This window comes from Bubalus kerabau, chromosome 3 (assembly GCF_029407905.1).
Source record: "Bubalus kerabau isolate K-KA32 ecotype Philippines breed swamp buffalo chromosome 3, PCC_UOA_SB_1v2, whole genome shotgun sequence".
Lineage (NCBI taxonomy): Eukaryota > Metazoa > Chordata > Mammalia > Artiodactyla > Bovidae > Bubalus > Bubalus kerabau.
Window position 1 is genome coordinate 87,996,551 of NC_073626.1, and position 15,688 is coordinate 88,012,238.

General features: G+C 41.9%; 1 long non-coding RNA gene across 1 annotated transcript in view; it reads right to left on the reverse strand.

The window, feature by feature from the left end:
• LOC129647711 (uncharacterized) overlaps positions 1-6,628 on the reverse strand; it is a 31,010-nt gene extending 24,382 nt beyond the window's left edge. Inside the window, exon 1 of the long non-coding RNA XR_008712453.1 lies at positions 6,546-6,628. This is a non-coding gene — a long non-coding RNA (uncharacterized LOC129647711). The remainder of the gene's footprint in view (positions 1-6,545) is intronic.
• Positions 6,629-15,688: the final 9,060 nt, after the last annotated feature.

Genomic DNA, 15,688 nt, shown 5'->3' on the forward strand with positions numbered 1-15,688 from the left:
AGTTATCTTTTTCCAAGGAATTCGAAGAACTCAGTGACTCAGCTCTCCACCCACATGCCCACATGAGGCAGGAGGTTCTCCTCCCTGCTGCCCTGAGATACAAAACTGTTTGCCTCCAGAGTGGCTCTGTTTTTCCAGCTGTCGAGCAGCAGCTGGCCAGATTTTTTCCTACAGGCTGAAAATTCACATGCAGCAAAGTGGGCTATGGTGTGGCAGCGTGGATGCAAGGTCTCAAAAAGAGCACAGAGGAGAAGTGGAATCTTGGAACTCAGAGAGACAGTGAAGCTATAGAGAGAGACAAGTTTATTGATTTTACATGCCACGTACCAGGCTACTTATTGGGAATACATGGAATAAAACCTTCTCCCTGGCCCTTAGTAGGAAGAGACACAAATGTATTAGCATTTACTCATTCAATGAATCTGTAAACACTATGTGAACAGCTATTACATGCCAATCCTTACTGGAAAATGGTGGAGTAGGAGGACATTCGATCATCTTCTTCTGTGAGAACTCCAAAATTACAACTCACTGCTGAAAAACCATCAACAGGAGAATGTTGGATCCCACCAAAAAAAGATACAACATGTCCAAGGGCAAAGGAGAAGCCCCAAGAAGACAGTAGGAGGGGATAAATTGAGTTTAGAATCAAACCCCATACCACCAGAGATGCTCAGAGAGCTCAAACAAAGCACTGTGCGCACAAGGAGATGTCATGTCGCTCAGTTGTGTCCAACTCTTTGCGACCCCATGGACTGTAGCCTACCAGGCTCTGAGGAGCCTCTCAGTCCATGGAATTTTCCAGGCAAGAGTACTGGAGTGGGTTGCCATTTCGTTCTCCAGAAAGACTAGGCCAGACCTGTTTTTGAGTGTTTGGGTGTCTCCTGTGGAGCTACAGATCAGCAGTGGCATGCCACAGGGGCAGGGGCTCTGGGTGCAGCTGACCTGCATATGACATAAGCCCTCTTGGAGGAGGTCGCCATTACCCCACCATAAAGCCACCAGAACTTACACAGGACCAGGGAAACAGACTCTTGGCACAAACAAAACCTTGTGCACACCAGGACACAGGAGAAAGGAGCAGTGACCCCTCAAGAGACTGACCCAGATTTGCCCATGAGTGTCCAGGAGTCTCTTGCAGAGGAGTCGATTGGTGGTGGCCTGCTGCAGGGTCCAGGGCACTGAGTGAGGCAGTGTGCCAGGGACTTTTTGAAGGAGGTCGCTATTATCTTCATTACCTCCACCATAGTTTGGCCTCAGGTCAGACAACAGGGAGGGAATACAGCCCCACCCATCAACAGAAAATTGGATTAAAGATTTATGAGCACGGCCCCGCCCAACACAAAAAGACCCAGTTTCCCCCTCAGTCAGTTTCTGCCATCAGGAAGCTTCCTTAAGCCTCTTATCCTTATCCATTAGAGGGAAGACAGAATGAAAACCACAGTCACAGAAAACTAACCAATCTGATCACATGAACCACAGCCTTGTCTAACTCAATGAAACTATGAGCCATACCATATAGAGCCACCCAAGACAGATGGGTCATGGAGGAGAGTTCTGACAGAATGTGGTCCACAGGAGAAGGGAATGGCAAAACACTTCATTATTCTTGCCTTGAGAACCCCATGAATAGTATGAAAAGGCAAAAAGATAGGACACTGAAAGATGAACTCCCCAGGTTGGTAGGTGCTCAATATGCTACTGGAGATTAATGGAGAAATAACTTCAGAAAGAATGAAGAGAAGGAGCCAAAGCAAAAACAACACCCAGGTGTGGATGTGACTGGTGATGGAAGTAAAGTCTGATGCTGTAAAGAACACTATTGTATAGGAACTGGAAATGTTAGGTCCGTGAATCAAAGCAAATTGAAAGTGGTCAAACAAAAGATGGCAAGTGTGAACATTGACATTTTAGGAATCAGCAAACTAAAATGGACTGGAATGGGTGAATTTAACTCAGATGACCATTATATCGACTACTGTGGGCAAGAATCCCTTAGAAGAAATGGAGTAGCCCCCATAGTCAACAGAAGAGTCTGAAATGCAGTCCTTGGATGCAATCTCAGAAATGACAGAATGATCTCTATTCATTTCCAAGGCAAACCATTCAATATCACAGTAATCCAAGTTTATGCCCCAACCAGTAATGATGAAGAAGCTGAAGTTGAATGGTTCTAAGAATACCTACAAGACCTTCTAAAACTAACACCCAAAAAAGATGTCCTTTTCATTACAGGGGACTGGAATGCAAAAGTAGGAAATCAAGAAACACCTGGAGTAGCAGGCAAGTTTGGACTTGGAGTACAAAATGAATCAGGGCAAAGCTAACAGAATTTTGCCAAGAGAATGCACTGGTCATAGCAAACACCCTATTCCAACAAGAGAAGACTCTACACATGGACATCACCAGATGGTCAACACTGAAATCAGATTGATTATATTCTTTGCAGCCAAAGATGGAGAAGCTCTATACAGTCAGTAAAAACAAGACTGGGAGCTGACTGTGGCTCAGACCATGAACTCCTTATTGCCACATTCAGACTTAAATTGAAGAAAGTAGGGAAAAGCACTAGACCATTCAGGTATGACCTAAATCAAATCCCTTATGATTATACAGTGAAGTGACAAATAGATTCAAGGGATTAGATCTGATAGAGTGCCTGAAGAACTATGAACAGAGGTTCATGACATTGTACAGGAGGCAGTGATCAAGACCATCCCCAAGAAAAAGAAATGCAAAAAGGCAAAATGGTTGTCTGAGGAGGCCTCACAAATAGCTGAGAAAAGAAGAGAAGTGAAAGAGGAAGGAGAAAAGGAAAGATATATCCATCTGAATGCAGAGTTCCAAAGAATAGCAAGGAGATACAAGAAAGCCTTCCTCAGTGATCAGTGCAAAGAAATAGAGGAAAACAATAGAATGGGAAAGACTAGAGATCTCTTCAAGAAAATTAGAGATATCAAGGGAACATTTATGCTAAGATGGGCTCAATAAAGGACAGAAATGGTATGGACTTAACAGAAGAAGAAGATATTAAGAAGAGGTGGCAAGAATACATGGAAGAATTGTACAAAAAAGATCTTCATGACCCAGATAATCATGATGGTGTGATCACTCACCTTGAGCCAGACATCCTGGAATGTGAAGTCAAGTGGGCCTTAGGAAGCATCACTACAAACAAAGCTAGTGGAGGTGATGGAACTCCAGTTGAGCTATTTCAAATCCTGAAAGATGATGCTGTGTAAGTGCTGCACTCTATATGCCAGCAAATTTGGAAAACTCAGCAGTGGCCACAGCACTGAAAAAGGTCAGTTTTCATTTCAATCCCAAAGAAAGGCAATGCCAAAGAATGTTCAAACTACAACACAACTGTTCTCATCTCATACGCTAGTAAAGTAATGCTCTAAATTCTCCAAGCCAGGCCTCAACAGTTTGTGAACTGTGAACTACCAGATGCTCAAGCTGGATTTAGAAAAGGCAGAGGAACCAGAGATCAAATTGCCAACATCTGCTGGATCATCAAAGAAACAAGAGAGTTCCAGGAAAATATCTACTTCTGCTTTATTGACTACACCAAAGTCTTTGACTGTGTGGGTCACAACAAACTGTGGAAAATTCTTCAAAAGATAGGAATACAAGACCACCTGACCTGTCTCCTGAGAAATCTGCGTGCAGGTCAAGAAGCAACAGTTAGAACTGGACATGGAACAGCAGACTCGTTCTGAATCGGGAAAGGAGTACATCAAGGCTGTATATTGTCACCCTGTTTATTTAACCTATATGCAGAATACATAATGTGAAATGCTGGGCTGGATAAAACACAAGCTGGAATCCAGAATGCTGGGAGAAATATCAATAACCTCATATATGCAGATGACACCACCCCTATGGCAGAAAGCCAAGAAGAATTAAAGAGCTTCTTCACGAAGGTGAAAGAGGAGAGGGAAAAAGTTGGCTTAAAACTCAACATTCAGAAGACTAATATCATGGCATCCAGTCACATCATTTCATGGCAAATAGATGGGGAAACAGTGGAAACTTTATTTTGGGGGGCTCCAAAATCACTGTAGATGGTGACTGCTGCCATGAAATTAAAAGAAGCTTGCTCCTTGGAAGAAAAGCTATGACCAACCTAGACAGCATATTAAAAAGTAGAGACATTATTTTGTCAACAAAGATCCACCTAGTCAAAGCTATGGTTTTTCCAGTAGTATGTATGGATGTGAGAGTTGGACTATGAGGAAAGCTGAGTGCCGAAGAATTGATGCTTTTGAACTGTGGTGTTGGAGAAGACTCTTGAGAGTCCCTTGGACTGCAAGGAGATCCAACCAGTCCATCCTAAAGGAAATCAGTCCTGAATATTCATTGGAAGGATTGATGCTGAAACTGAAACTCCAATACTTTGGCCACCTGATGTGAAGAACTGACGCATTGGAAAAGACCCTAATGATGGGAAGGATTGAAGGTGGGAGGAGAAGGGGGTGACAGAGGATGAGATGGTTGGATGGCATCACCAACTTGATGGACATGAGTTTGAGTAAGCTCCGGGAGTTGGTGATGGACAAGGAAGCCTGGTGTGCTGCAGTCCATGGGGTAGCAGAGAGTCAGATATGACTGAGTTATTTAACTGAACTGATTACATGCCAGACTTTATTCTAAGCCCTGGGAGTACATCAGTGAACAACATAGACAAAATCCTTGGAGATTATTGGATACAAAAATGGATGGTTGGGACTTCCCTGGCCATCCAGTGGTTGACTTCGCTATCCAATGCAGGGTGGTACAGGTTCAATCCCTGGTCGGAAAACTAAGATCCCACATGTCTTTGGCAGGAAAAAAAAAAAAAAGGCACAAAAATATAAAATAGAAGGAATATTGTAACAAATTCAATAAAAATTTTAAAAATGATCTACATAAAAAATCTTTAAAAATATTTTTTTAAATGTAGATTGGATAATCATATGGAGTCTGTAGTTAGACCTCTTGGGTTCAAATGCTGGCTGTGTGATACTGAGAAAAATATTTGTTAATACTTCTCTATGCCTCCATGTCCTCCATCTGCAACGTGAGGATGATAACAGTACCTGTTTCATAGGATTTTTATGAGACTAAATGAGCTAATACAAGTAAAGAACTTAAAGGAACATCCAACTTGTAAAATAGGGTCCATAAATCCTGGATGACTCAGCAGTAAAGATTGCTCCTGCAACGTAGGAATCACAGGTTTGATCCCTGGGTCAGGAAGATCCCCTGGAGGAGGAAATGGCTTCCCATTCCAGTATTCTTGGCTGGAAAATCCCATGGACAGAGAAGCCTGGCGGAATACAGTCCATAGAGCCGCAAAGAGTCGGACAGGACTGAGCACGAACTCACACACACAATTATTATATTCGATAATTACATTGCTATGCTAAGTCGCTTCAGTCATGTCTGACTCTGTGCGACCCCATAGACGGCAGCACACCAGGCTCCCCCGTCCGTGGGATTCTCCAGGCAAGAATACTGGAGTAGGTTGCCATTTCCTTCTCCGATGCATGAAAGTGAAAACTGAAAGTGAAGTCGCTCTGTCGTGCCCGACTCTTAGCAACCCCATGAACTGCAGCCTACCAGGCTCCTCCGTACATGGGATTTTCCAGGCAAGAGTACTGGAGTGGGGTGCCATTGCCTTCTCCGCGATAATTACATTACTCAGTGACAAATGCTTTGTTAAAAAGATGTAAGCACAAAGTTCCCTGGAAGCAGAGAGGCAAAGCACTTCACTTGGACAAGTGGTGGGCAAGGCCTCTTAGAGGGAATGGTACTGGAATCTGGGAGGGTGACTGGAATTTAGCCAGATGAAAAACAAGGGAAATGGAATACCAGGCAGAGGGAGCATCATGTTTGAAGATCTGGAAGTAAAGGAGAGGACAGCAATGCTTAGAAATGCCAGTCGCTTGATATAGGTAAAAGGTTAAGGAGGTGAGCTTAGAAGGAAGATGAAGGAGAGACAAGATCACGTTAAGGAATTTGGACTTTATCCTGCATCAGAAGCCACTAACTTTAAACAAGAAAGTAATAGAGGCTTCACTGGAGTGAAATTACAATAAAAGAGGCCAGCTGGGAAAGATTGAAGGCAGGAGGAGAAGGGGACGACAGTGGATGAGATGGTTGGATGGCATCACTGACTCGATGAACATGAATTTGAGCAAGTTCCGGGAGTTGGTGATGGACAGGGAAGCCTGGCATTCTGCAGTCCATGGGGTTACAAAGAGTCATACGACTGAGTGACTGAACAGATCAGAGAAGGTTGGAAGGATGGTCTGAACTGGAAGAGAAAAAGGCCTAAAAAAGATGGAGTGAGCTTAAAGGGATGCGGACAAATAAAAGAGATGCTGATGAAGTTGATGTGTGGGGTGCGAGTAGACCCTGAGGAGGACCCTGGGTTTCTGGCGTGGGCGATGTGCAGCACTACCTCTTACCAAAGTGGGGCATGAGGGAAAGGCCAGAACTTTGTAGATAGGGCTGGGGATGAGCAGGGTAGTGGCAACAATAATTAATAATTAACTTACTCTTGGATAAATTGCACTTGATAGGCCTCTGAGTCATCCAGGCCAGGACATCCAAGTGACTCAGAATCCAGCCTAGAGATCCCAACTACAGAGATACATCAGCATGTAGATAAATGTGCAACGTTCAGGGAACGGCCGAGATTACTCAGTTATTATCTCATTAAATCTCCACAACTCTGTGAAGTAGCTTTCTCAAAAAAGACCCTTGGGCATGTAGTAATTGAATGACAGACCCAGGCATGTCTGACTTCAAAAGCCTTGCTCTTGTCTCCTCCAAGCTGTCTCCTCGGTGGTACATTCTTTGGCTAGATGAAGCTGGTATTTCTCTGTTCATAGCTTTGGTACTTTGCCGAGTTCACCCAAGTCCAACACTTCTGTAGTTTCTCAAAATATAAATATTAATGATACATACCTGCCACAGTCAAAACAGGATAAGAGAAATAGAAAGCCAAGAGATAATGTCAATGAAAAAAATTAATCTGTCGAGCTAGGAAAGTAATAAGAGAATTTTACTTGAGCAAAATTGAGGATTATAACCCAGGAAAAGCCTCTTAGAAAGCTTGGAGAACTATTCTTCCCATTAGAGGTCAAAGCACAGTTATATAACTTTTTGAGACAGAGGGCTGTACATTAAATCATGTTGATAGTTTGCACAACCCAGATCTGTAAGTACAAAGTGAGTAGTGAGTCATGGGTCATTGAAGCCCCTTACAAGATTAAGAAGCTTATCTCCTAGGGCATCATCTCACTGATGTTTGAACAATGTTGCTGTTTATGGCTGAGAAGGTATTTTCTGCCAATGAGGAACCCTGGTTGATGCATGTGCAGATATACAATGCATAGTAGAGGGGGGAGACATGGCCACAGGGAAGAGAAAAAATAGTATGCTTACATTTTACTTAACTAGCCTTAGAATATGAATTTTTGCTTCATTCATAGTAAGGGGAGTGATGGAGGTATGTGCAGGTGTATTTGCCAAAACATTTTGAAGGCTTCTGGCCTTAGAAGTCCTGACAAAATGCCTATGTCAATCCTGTCAACCTCCAGGAAAAGCTGCTTACAGAAGAGATGGAATTTGAGAGAAGAGAAAGGGGAGGCGAGCCTCTGCCTCTGGGGATTGGTTCAAAACAGATATTCCTGAAAGGGATACCATAACACAGAATAGAAAATGAAAGAGAAGAGACAGCAAGACCTGGGAGGGAAACAGAAGGAAGAGCATCTACAGGAAGAAGCCAAGAGGACTGACGACCAAACTCTAAACATCAGATCCACAGGCCAACACACTCCCGTGGTCCCTGGGAGGCTAACCTCTCCCACCCCACCCTCCCCTCCAAATGCTTTCTAGGGGTCTACTATTGTCTTTCAGTCACTAAGTCATGTCCAACTCTTTGGAACCCCATGAACTGCAGCACCCAGGCTTCCCTGTCCTTCACTATCTCCTGGAGTTTGGGCAAATGTGTGTCCATTGAGTTGATGATGCCATCCAATGATCTCATCCTCTGTCACCCCCTTCTCCTTCGGCCTTCAATCCTTCCCAGAATCAGGGTGTTTTCCAATCAGTCATCTCTTCAAATCAGGTGGCCAAAGTATTGGAGCTTCAGCTTCAGCATCAGTCCTTCTAATGAATATTCAGGGTTGATTTCCTTTAGGATGGACTGATTGGATCTCCTTGCTGTCTAAGGGGCTCTCAGTTGTCTTCTCCAGCACCACAATTGTAAAAGCAGCTATTCTTCAGTGCTCAGCCTTCTTTATGGTCCAATTCTCACATTGGTACATGATTACTGGAGAAACCATAACTTTGACTATTCAGACCTTTGTCATTAAAGTGATGTCTCTGTTTTTTAATATGCTATTTAGGTTTGTCATAGTTTTTCTTCCAAGAAGCAAGTGTCTTAATTTTGTGGCTGCAGTCACCAGTCTGCCACTCTTTCCATTTTTTCCCTGTCTATTTGTCATGAAGTGATGGAACTGGATGCTATGATATTAAGTTTTTTGGATACTGAGTTTTAAGCCATCTTTTGCACTTTCTTTTTTCACCCGTATCAAGAGGCTCTTTAGTTCCTCTTCACCTCTGCCATTAGAGTGGTATCAGATTTGTATATCTGAGGTTGTTGATATTTCTCCCAGCAATCTTGATTCCAGTTTGATTCATCCAGTATTAGGGGCCAGTTGAGTTTGGGTGAACTCTGCAAGTTGGTGATGGACATGGAGGCCTGGTGTGCTGCAATTCATGGGGTCACAAAGAGTTGGACACGACTGAGTGACTGAACTGAACTGAATGAAAGCTTGGAGAAGGGAATGACAAACCACTTCAGTATTCTTGCCTTGAGAACACCATGAGCAGTATGAAAAGGCAAAATGATAGGATACTGAAAGAGGAACTCCCCAGGTCCATAGGTGCCCAATATGCTACTGGAGATCAGTGGAGAAATAACTCCAGAAGAATGAAGGGATGGAGCCAAAGCAAAAACAATACCCAGTTGTGGATGTGACTGGTGATAGAAGCAAGGTCTGATGCTGCAAAGAGCAATATTGCATACGAACCTTGAATGTTAGGTCCATGCTAAATGCTAAGTCACTTCAGTCATGTCTGACTCTGTGAGACCCCATAGATGGCAGCCCACCAGGCTCCCCAGTCCCTGGGATTCTCCAGGCAAGAACACTGGAGTGGGTTGCCATTTCTCTCTCCAATGCATGAAGGTGAAAAGTGAAAGTGAAGTCGCTTAGTTGTATACAACTCTTAGCGACCCCATGGACTGCAGCCTACCAGGCTTGTTTGCCCATGGGATTTTCCAGGCAAAAGTACTGGAGTGGTGTGCCATTGCCTTCTCCATGAATCAAGGCAAATTGGAAGTGATTGAACAAGAGATGGCAAGAGTGAATGTTGACATTCTAGGAATCAGCTAACTAAAATGGACTGGAATGGGAGAATTTAACTCAGATAACCATTATATCTACTACTGTAAGCAGGAATCCCTTAGAAGAAATGGAGTAGCCATCATGGTCAACAAGAGTCTGAGATGCAGTCCTCAGATGCAATCTTAAAAATGACAGAATGATCTCTGTTTGTTTCCAAGGCAAACCATTCAATATCATAGTAATCCAAGTCTATGCCCCAACCAGTAATGCTGAAGAAGCTGAAGGTGAATGGTTCTATGAAGACCTCCAAGACCTTTTGGAACTAACACCCAAAAAAGATGTCCTTTTCATTACAGGGGACTGGAATGCAAAAGTAGGAAGTCAAGAAACACCTGGAGTAACAGGCAAATGTGGCCTTGGAGTACAGAATGAAGCAGGGCAAAGGCTAACAAAGTTTTGACAAGAGAACGCACTGGTCATAGCAAACACCCTCTTCCAACAACACAAGAGAAGACTCTACACATGGACATCACCAGATGGTCAACAACGAAATCAGATTGATTATATTCTTTGCAGCCAAAGATGAAGAAGCTGTATACAGTCAGCAAAAACAAGACCGGGAGCTGACTGTGGCTCAGATCATGAACTCTTTATTGCCAAATTCAGACTTAGAGAAAACCACTAGACCATTCAGGTATGACCTAAATCAAATCCCTTATGATTATACAGTGGAAGTGAGAAGTAGATGTAAGGGACTAGAACTGATAGAGTGCCTGATGAACTATGGATGGAGGTTCATGACATTGTACAGGAGACAGGGATTAAGAGCATCCCCACGGAAAAGAAATGCAAAAAAGCAAAATGGCTGTCTGGGGAGGCCTTACAAATAGCTGTGAAAAGAAGAGAACCAAAAAGCAAAGGAGAAAAGGAAAGATATTCCCATTTGAATGCAGAGTTCCAAAGAATTGCAAGGAGATATAAGAAAGCCTTCCTCAGTGATCAATGCAAAGAAATAGAGGGAAACAACATAATGGAAAAGACTAGAGATCTCTTCAAGAAAATTAGAGATATCAAGGGAACATTTCATGCAAAGATGGACTCAAAAAAGGACAGAAATGGTATGGACCTAACAGAAGCAGAAGATATTAAGAAAAGGTGGCAAGAATACACAGAAAAACCATACAAAAAAGATCTTCAAGACCCAGACAACCACGATGGTGTGATCCCTCACCTTGAGCCAGACATCCTGTAATGTGAAGTCAAGTGGGCCTTAGAAAGCATCACTACGAACAAAGCCAGTGGAGGTGATGGAATTCCAGTTGAGCTATTTCAAGTCCTGAAAATTGGTGCTGTGAAAGTGCTGCACTCAATATGCCAGCAAATTTGGAAAACTCAGCAGTGGCCACAGGACTGGAAAACGTCAGTTTTCCTTCCAATCCCCAAGAAAGGCAATGCCAAAGAATGCTCAAACTACCACACAATTGCACTCATCTCACACGCTAGTAAAGTAATGCTCAAAATTCTCCAAGCCAGGCTTCAGCAATACGTGAACCGTGAACTTCCTGATGTTCAAGCTGGTTTTAGAAAAGGCAGAGGAACGGAGATCAAATTGCCAACATCTGCTGGATCATGGAAAAAGCAAGAGAGTTCCAGAAAAACATCTATTTGTGCTTCATTGACTATGCCAAAGCCTTTGACTGTGTGGATCACAACAAACTGTGGAAAATTCTTCAAGAGATGAGAATACCAGACCACCTGATCTGCCTCTTGAGAAACCTGTATGCAGGTCAGGAAGCAACAGTTAGAACTGGACATGGAACAACAGACTGGTTCCAAATAGGAAAAGGAGTACATCAAGGCTGTATATTGTCACCCTGCTTATTTAACTTATATGCAGAGTACATCATGAGAAATGCTGGGCTAGAAGAAGCACAAGCTGGAATCATGATTGCTGGGAGAAATATCAATAACCTCAGATATGCAGATGACACCACCCTTATGGCAGAAAGTGAAGAGGAACTAAAAAGCCTCTTGAAAGTGAAAGAGGAGAGTGAAAAAGTTGGCTTAAAGCTCAACATTCAGAAAACGAAGATCATGGCATCTGGTCCTATCACTTCATGGGAAATAGATGGGGAAACAGTGGAAACAGTGTCAGACTGTATTTTGGGGGCTCCAAAATCACTGCAGATGGTGATTGCAGCCATGAAATTAAAAGATGCTTATTCTTTGGAAGGAAAGTTATGACCAACCTAGATAGCATATTGAAAAGCAGAGACATTACTTTGCAAACAAAGGTCCGTCTAGTCAAGGCTACGGTTTTTCCAGTGGTCATGTATGGATGTGAGAGTTGGACTGTGAAGAAAGCTGAGCGCCGAGGAATTGATGCTTTTGAACTATGGTGTTGGAGAAGACTCTTGAGAGTCCTTTGGACTGCAGGGAGATCCAACCAGTCCATCCTAAAGGAGAGCAGTCCTGGGTGTTCATTGGAAGGACTGATGCTGAGGCTGAAACTCCAATACTTTGGCCACCTCATGCAAAGAGTTGACTCATTGGAAAAGACTCTGATGCTGGGAGGGATTGGGGGCAGGAGGAGAAGGGGACGACAGAGGATGAGATGGCTGGATGGCATCACCAACTTGATGGACATGAGTCTGGGTAAATTCCAGGAGTTGGTGATGAACAGGGAGGCCTGGAATGCTGCTATTCATGGGGTTGCAATGAGTTGGACACAACTGAGAGACTGAACTGACCTGAATGAAAGCCTAATCATTTCTGACATTTGGTCTTGGGTTTTGCTGACAAGCTTGGATGGATTCACATTTTTTGTAAACACTGTGATCCCCCTATCGGACCTGACTTGTTCACTGTGAATTTTCCAGTACACTGCCTGACAAAGTAGCATATCAAGAAGTACAAACCTTGATTGAATTAAAGTTAAATGTAAATAAATAATCACCCACAGTAAAAATATTTTTTAAGAATCTAGTAGAATAGTTTAGCACCCAACTAATAAAAGTATAAAAAATAAGTCTTCAAAGTCTGAATAAGATTGGAAAATGCTTGATTTAGTGACATTTTTAGAACACCAACTAGTAATACCCATTTATTTTTGAAGTTCCCATTATATATTCTCAAAGGTAGGCCATGTGCTTAGCCATAAAGTAGGTCTTAAGAACTTAAAAATTATTTTCTGATCATAACAAAATTAAGTTAAAAGTCAACAACAATAAGAAAAGGTAAGTAAATAAATAAGTAATAAAATAAAAATCTAAAATATATTTTGTATTTTACATAATAGACTTGGCATATTGAAATATTTTGGTCTCCCATTAGTAGAAGGCAGACTCCTAGGCTAACCTTTGAGCAGCCACCAATTAGGCTTTCTTCTCAATATTGATGGCCATCACCTAGTTTCTATCTAAAAGTCTTTGGATGGTCTTTGCTTTGTTACAATTCACATGAATTCACAATTCACATTTTAGCTACTGCTGAATTTTTTTTTTTTTTTAGTTTATCAGCCCACTGGTGGATATGACAGAAAGTCTTAACTCTAAAGAGAAAGCATTTCTAGGAAAATCCTCAAGTAGTCATTTGAGCAGTGAGCCTTTTTCTGGACCATATTAAAATCGAAGTTAACATGTAAATATTCAAGAAAGTAAGTAACAGTGTCTTTGTATGTATAAGACTCCCATTGAATGATTTACTAAACTCTTCTGGCACTTGCCTGCATTTCCAAATATCTTTGAATATTATGACTGCTGTAGTTAAATAGCCAAAACATCACTTGAGTTATTCACACAGTGTGACTGATAAAGGACAAGATAAATAACAGCCTTTGGGATGGTTGAAGAAAACAGAGATCCATAGATGAGCCATGCATGCTACTGAAACACTGAAATGGAGAAGTTAATTATTAAACCTGTAGTGTCTCTTTAAATATGTAGGGTCTTCCTTGGCTGCAATCTTCATTCTGTATTATGGAAATAAACAAAGATCACCCAAATGAGAACAAGCCGCGGCTATTTTTTCAGAGCTTAATATAGCAAGAATCAGCCCATAACGACATTTGGACTCAAAGGGCAGCAAGGGAGTGGCAGTGCTTTACCCTGAAGGTGGTGGGGGCTTCCAGCATGCTGGACCTGGAGATGGGTCTCCTGTGGGAAACAGGAGGCAGGCTGATGAGAAGTGGGGCTTCTGACAAGATTGAATTAATGAGCATATTCATCTTTTTCTGGTTGGTTCTGGGTTGGAAAGAAGGGCAAAAATAGGGAAGCTGACAATCAGTGAAGACGTGACCACTTTGGACAGATTGTTGTAGAGGCTGTGAGTGAGAATTCAGTTGTCTGGCCCTTGTCTATTTGCGTGTTCAGTCTCTCAGCGTTAAGATTTCATACGTCAGCTTTACCAGAGTGAACTCAGTATTTCTATCCTATGCTAGAACCAGCACACTCTAAAGAAATAGTTATATTCTGGTGATCCTGAGTAATTGCCACGTCCACTCTGAAATCAGTGTCGCTACAGAGCATACATTCTCAGTGAGGGCAATATCACCCCCTTGGGAGTGGTTCTTGGGGGCAAAAAAAGGTTCTCTTCTGATGTATGAAGCACAGATTTATGTAGAACATATAATAATATGCATTTATATAGAACATGTAATACATAAACAGACATACAGAATTCAAGTTGAATGTGGGGCTCAGGAAAAAAATCTCTGAAATAGAAGTGAGAGTGGGGAGAGGGTAGAGAATAAGGAAATTAAAAGTTTGAGAAACATGCTGTAGAGCCTAGATAAATACTTCTACCTAAAACAAAGCTTTTCCGCCAGGGAGTTAAACAGCATTGGACCTTCCCTCTTGGAGTACCTTCGTCTGGTCATTTCTGGCTTGAAATTTCTCCCCAGTTGGTTTAGTTTCTGTTCTAAATACAACTACTGTCCCTTCTCTCAAAGCACTAGGTATATCGCCAGAATAAAGGTCCATACAGCCATAGCAGACTCCCCTGTAATATCAGTAAAAAGATCCAATTCCCACATAGTCACTCTTTTCCATTGCCAGAAAACAGATGTTAGTTCAAAAAATATACAATGAGAGTCATGGTTTTACTCCACCATTTTGTCAAGATAAAGGAGAGTCATGTAATTTTAACCTGTATGTTTGATCCACTAAAATTACACTACAATTACTGGACTATTATGGATAAAAAAGAAATGACAGTACACTTAAAAATGGTTAAGATGGTAAATTTTATATTATATATATTTGACTACAATTTTAATAAATGACAGGCTAACTTTTCACTCTAGTCCAATGCCAAGGGCTTTGCATATAGCAAAGACCCTTGTGTACATGAAGTCTTTTTTCCTGTCTTACTGTTCTTAACAGCGTACAATGAATCTGAAGGCCTTTCTGCATATAACTTTCTGATTATGTGCTCTACCACTCAGCATAGTATGTGTTCCCTCCCATGGCAAATTAGATATCTCAGTTTAGTTAGAGTCGCTAGCTTTGTTCTATTGGCTCTTGCTCTTTCCTAAAATGAGAGCGTCCACCAGTCAGCCTCTCCACTCCTTCACTATTGCAGCCTCATATACATGTATTACCATCACCACATCACCTCCCATTTACAGATTGCACGTGTGCATGCTCAGGCTCTTCAGTCATGTCCGACTCCTTGTGACCCTACGGACCTTATCCCACCAGGCTCCTTTGTCCATGGGATTCTCCAGGCAAGAATACTGGAGTGGGTTGTTTCTAAAGTCTCCTGCATTGGCAAGCAGGCTCTTTACCACTAGCACCACCTGGGAAGCCCAAGCCATAAAGGAATTATCATAACCATGGCCATTTTGTAAGAATCTAGCTCCAAGGATCTTAAACATATTTTCTCATAACATCATATAATTATTTCTTAAGTCAGTAGCTAATATAAGCAAACTGTTCAAATTTTTAAAAACCCATAGACTATTCAAAGAACAATCAAAGAACTGCACAAAAGCCTCCTCTCTGGCTAATGTCTGTTCTAATAGGAAGCAAGAGACCTTAATTATGTGTAAGATGAACTACTATTTGGTATTACTGATCATTGGGGCAAGGAAAACATTTCACACTACACATGGGAAATAGTTTTTAGAGACTTGTATGTAAACAAATACAAATCAACATGATTTAAATTCTTTTATGACAAGCTCCACAGAGAGAAGCACCTGACCAGTTAATTTTGCAACATCCAAGTTTATGATTCTCATCCCATCTCTAGTTCTTCCATTTCTAAGCTATCCAGCCTATGCT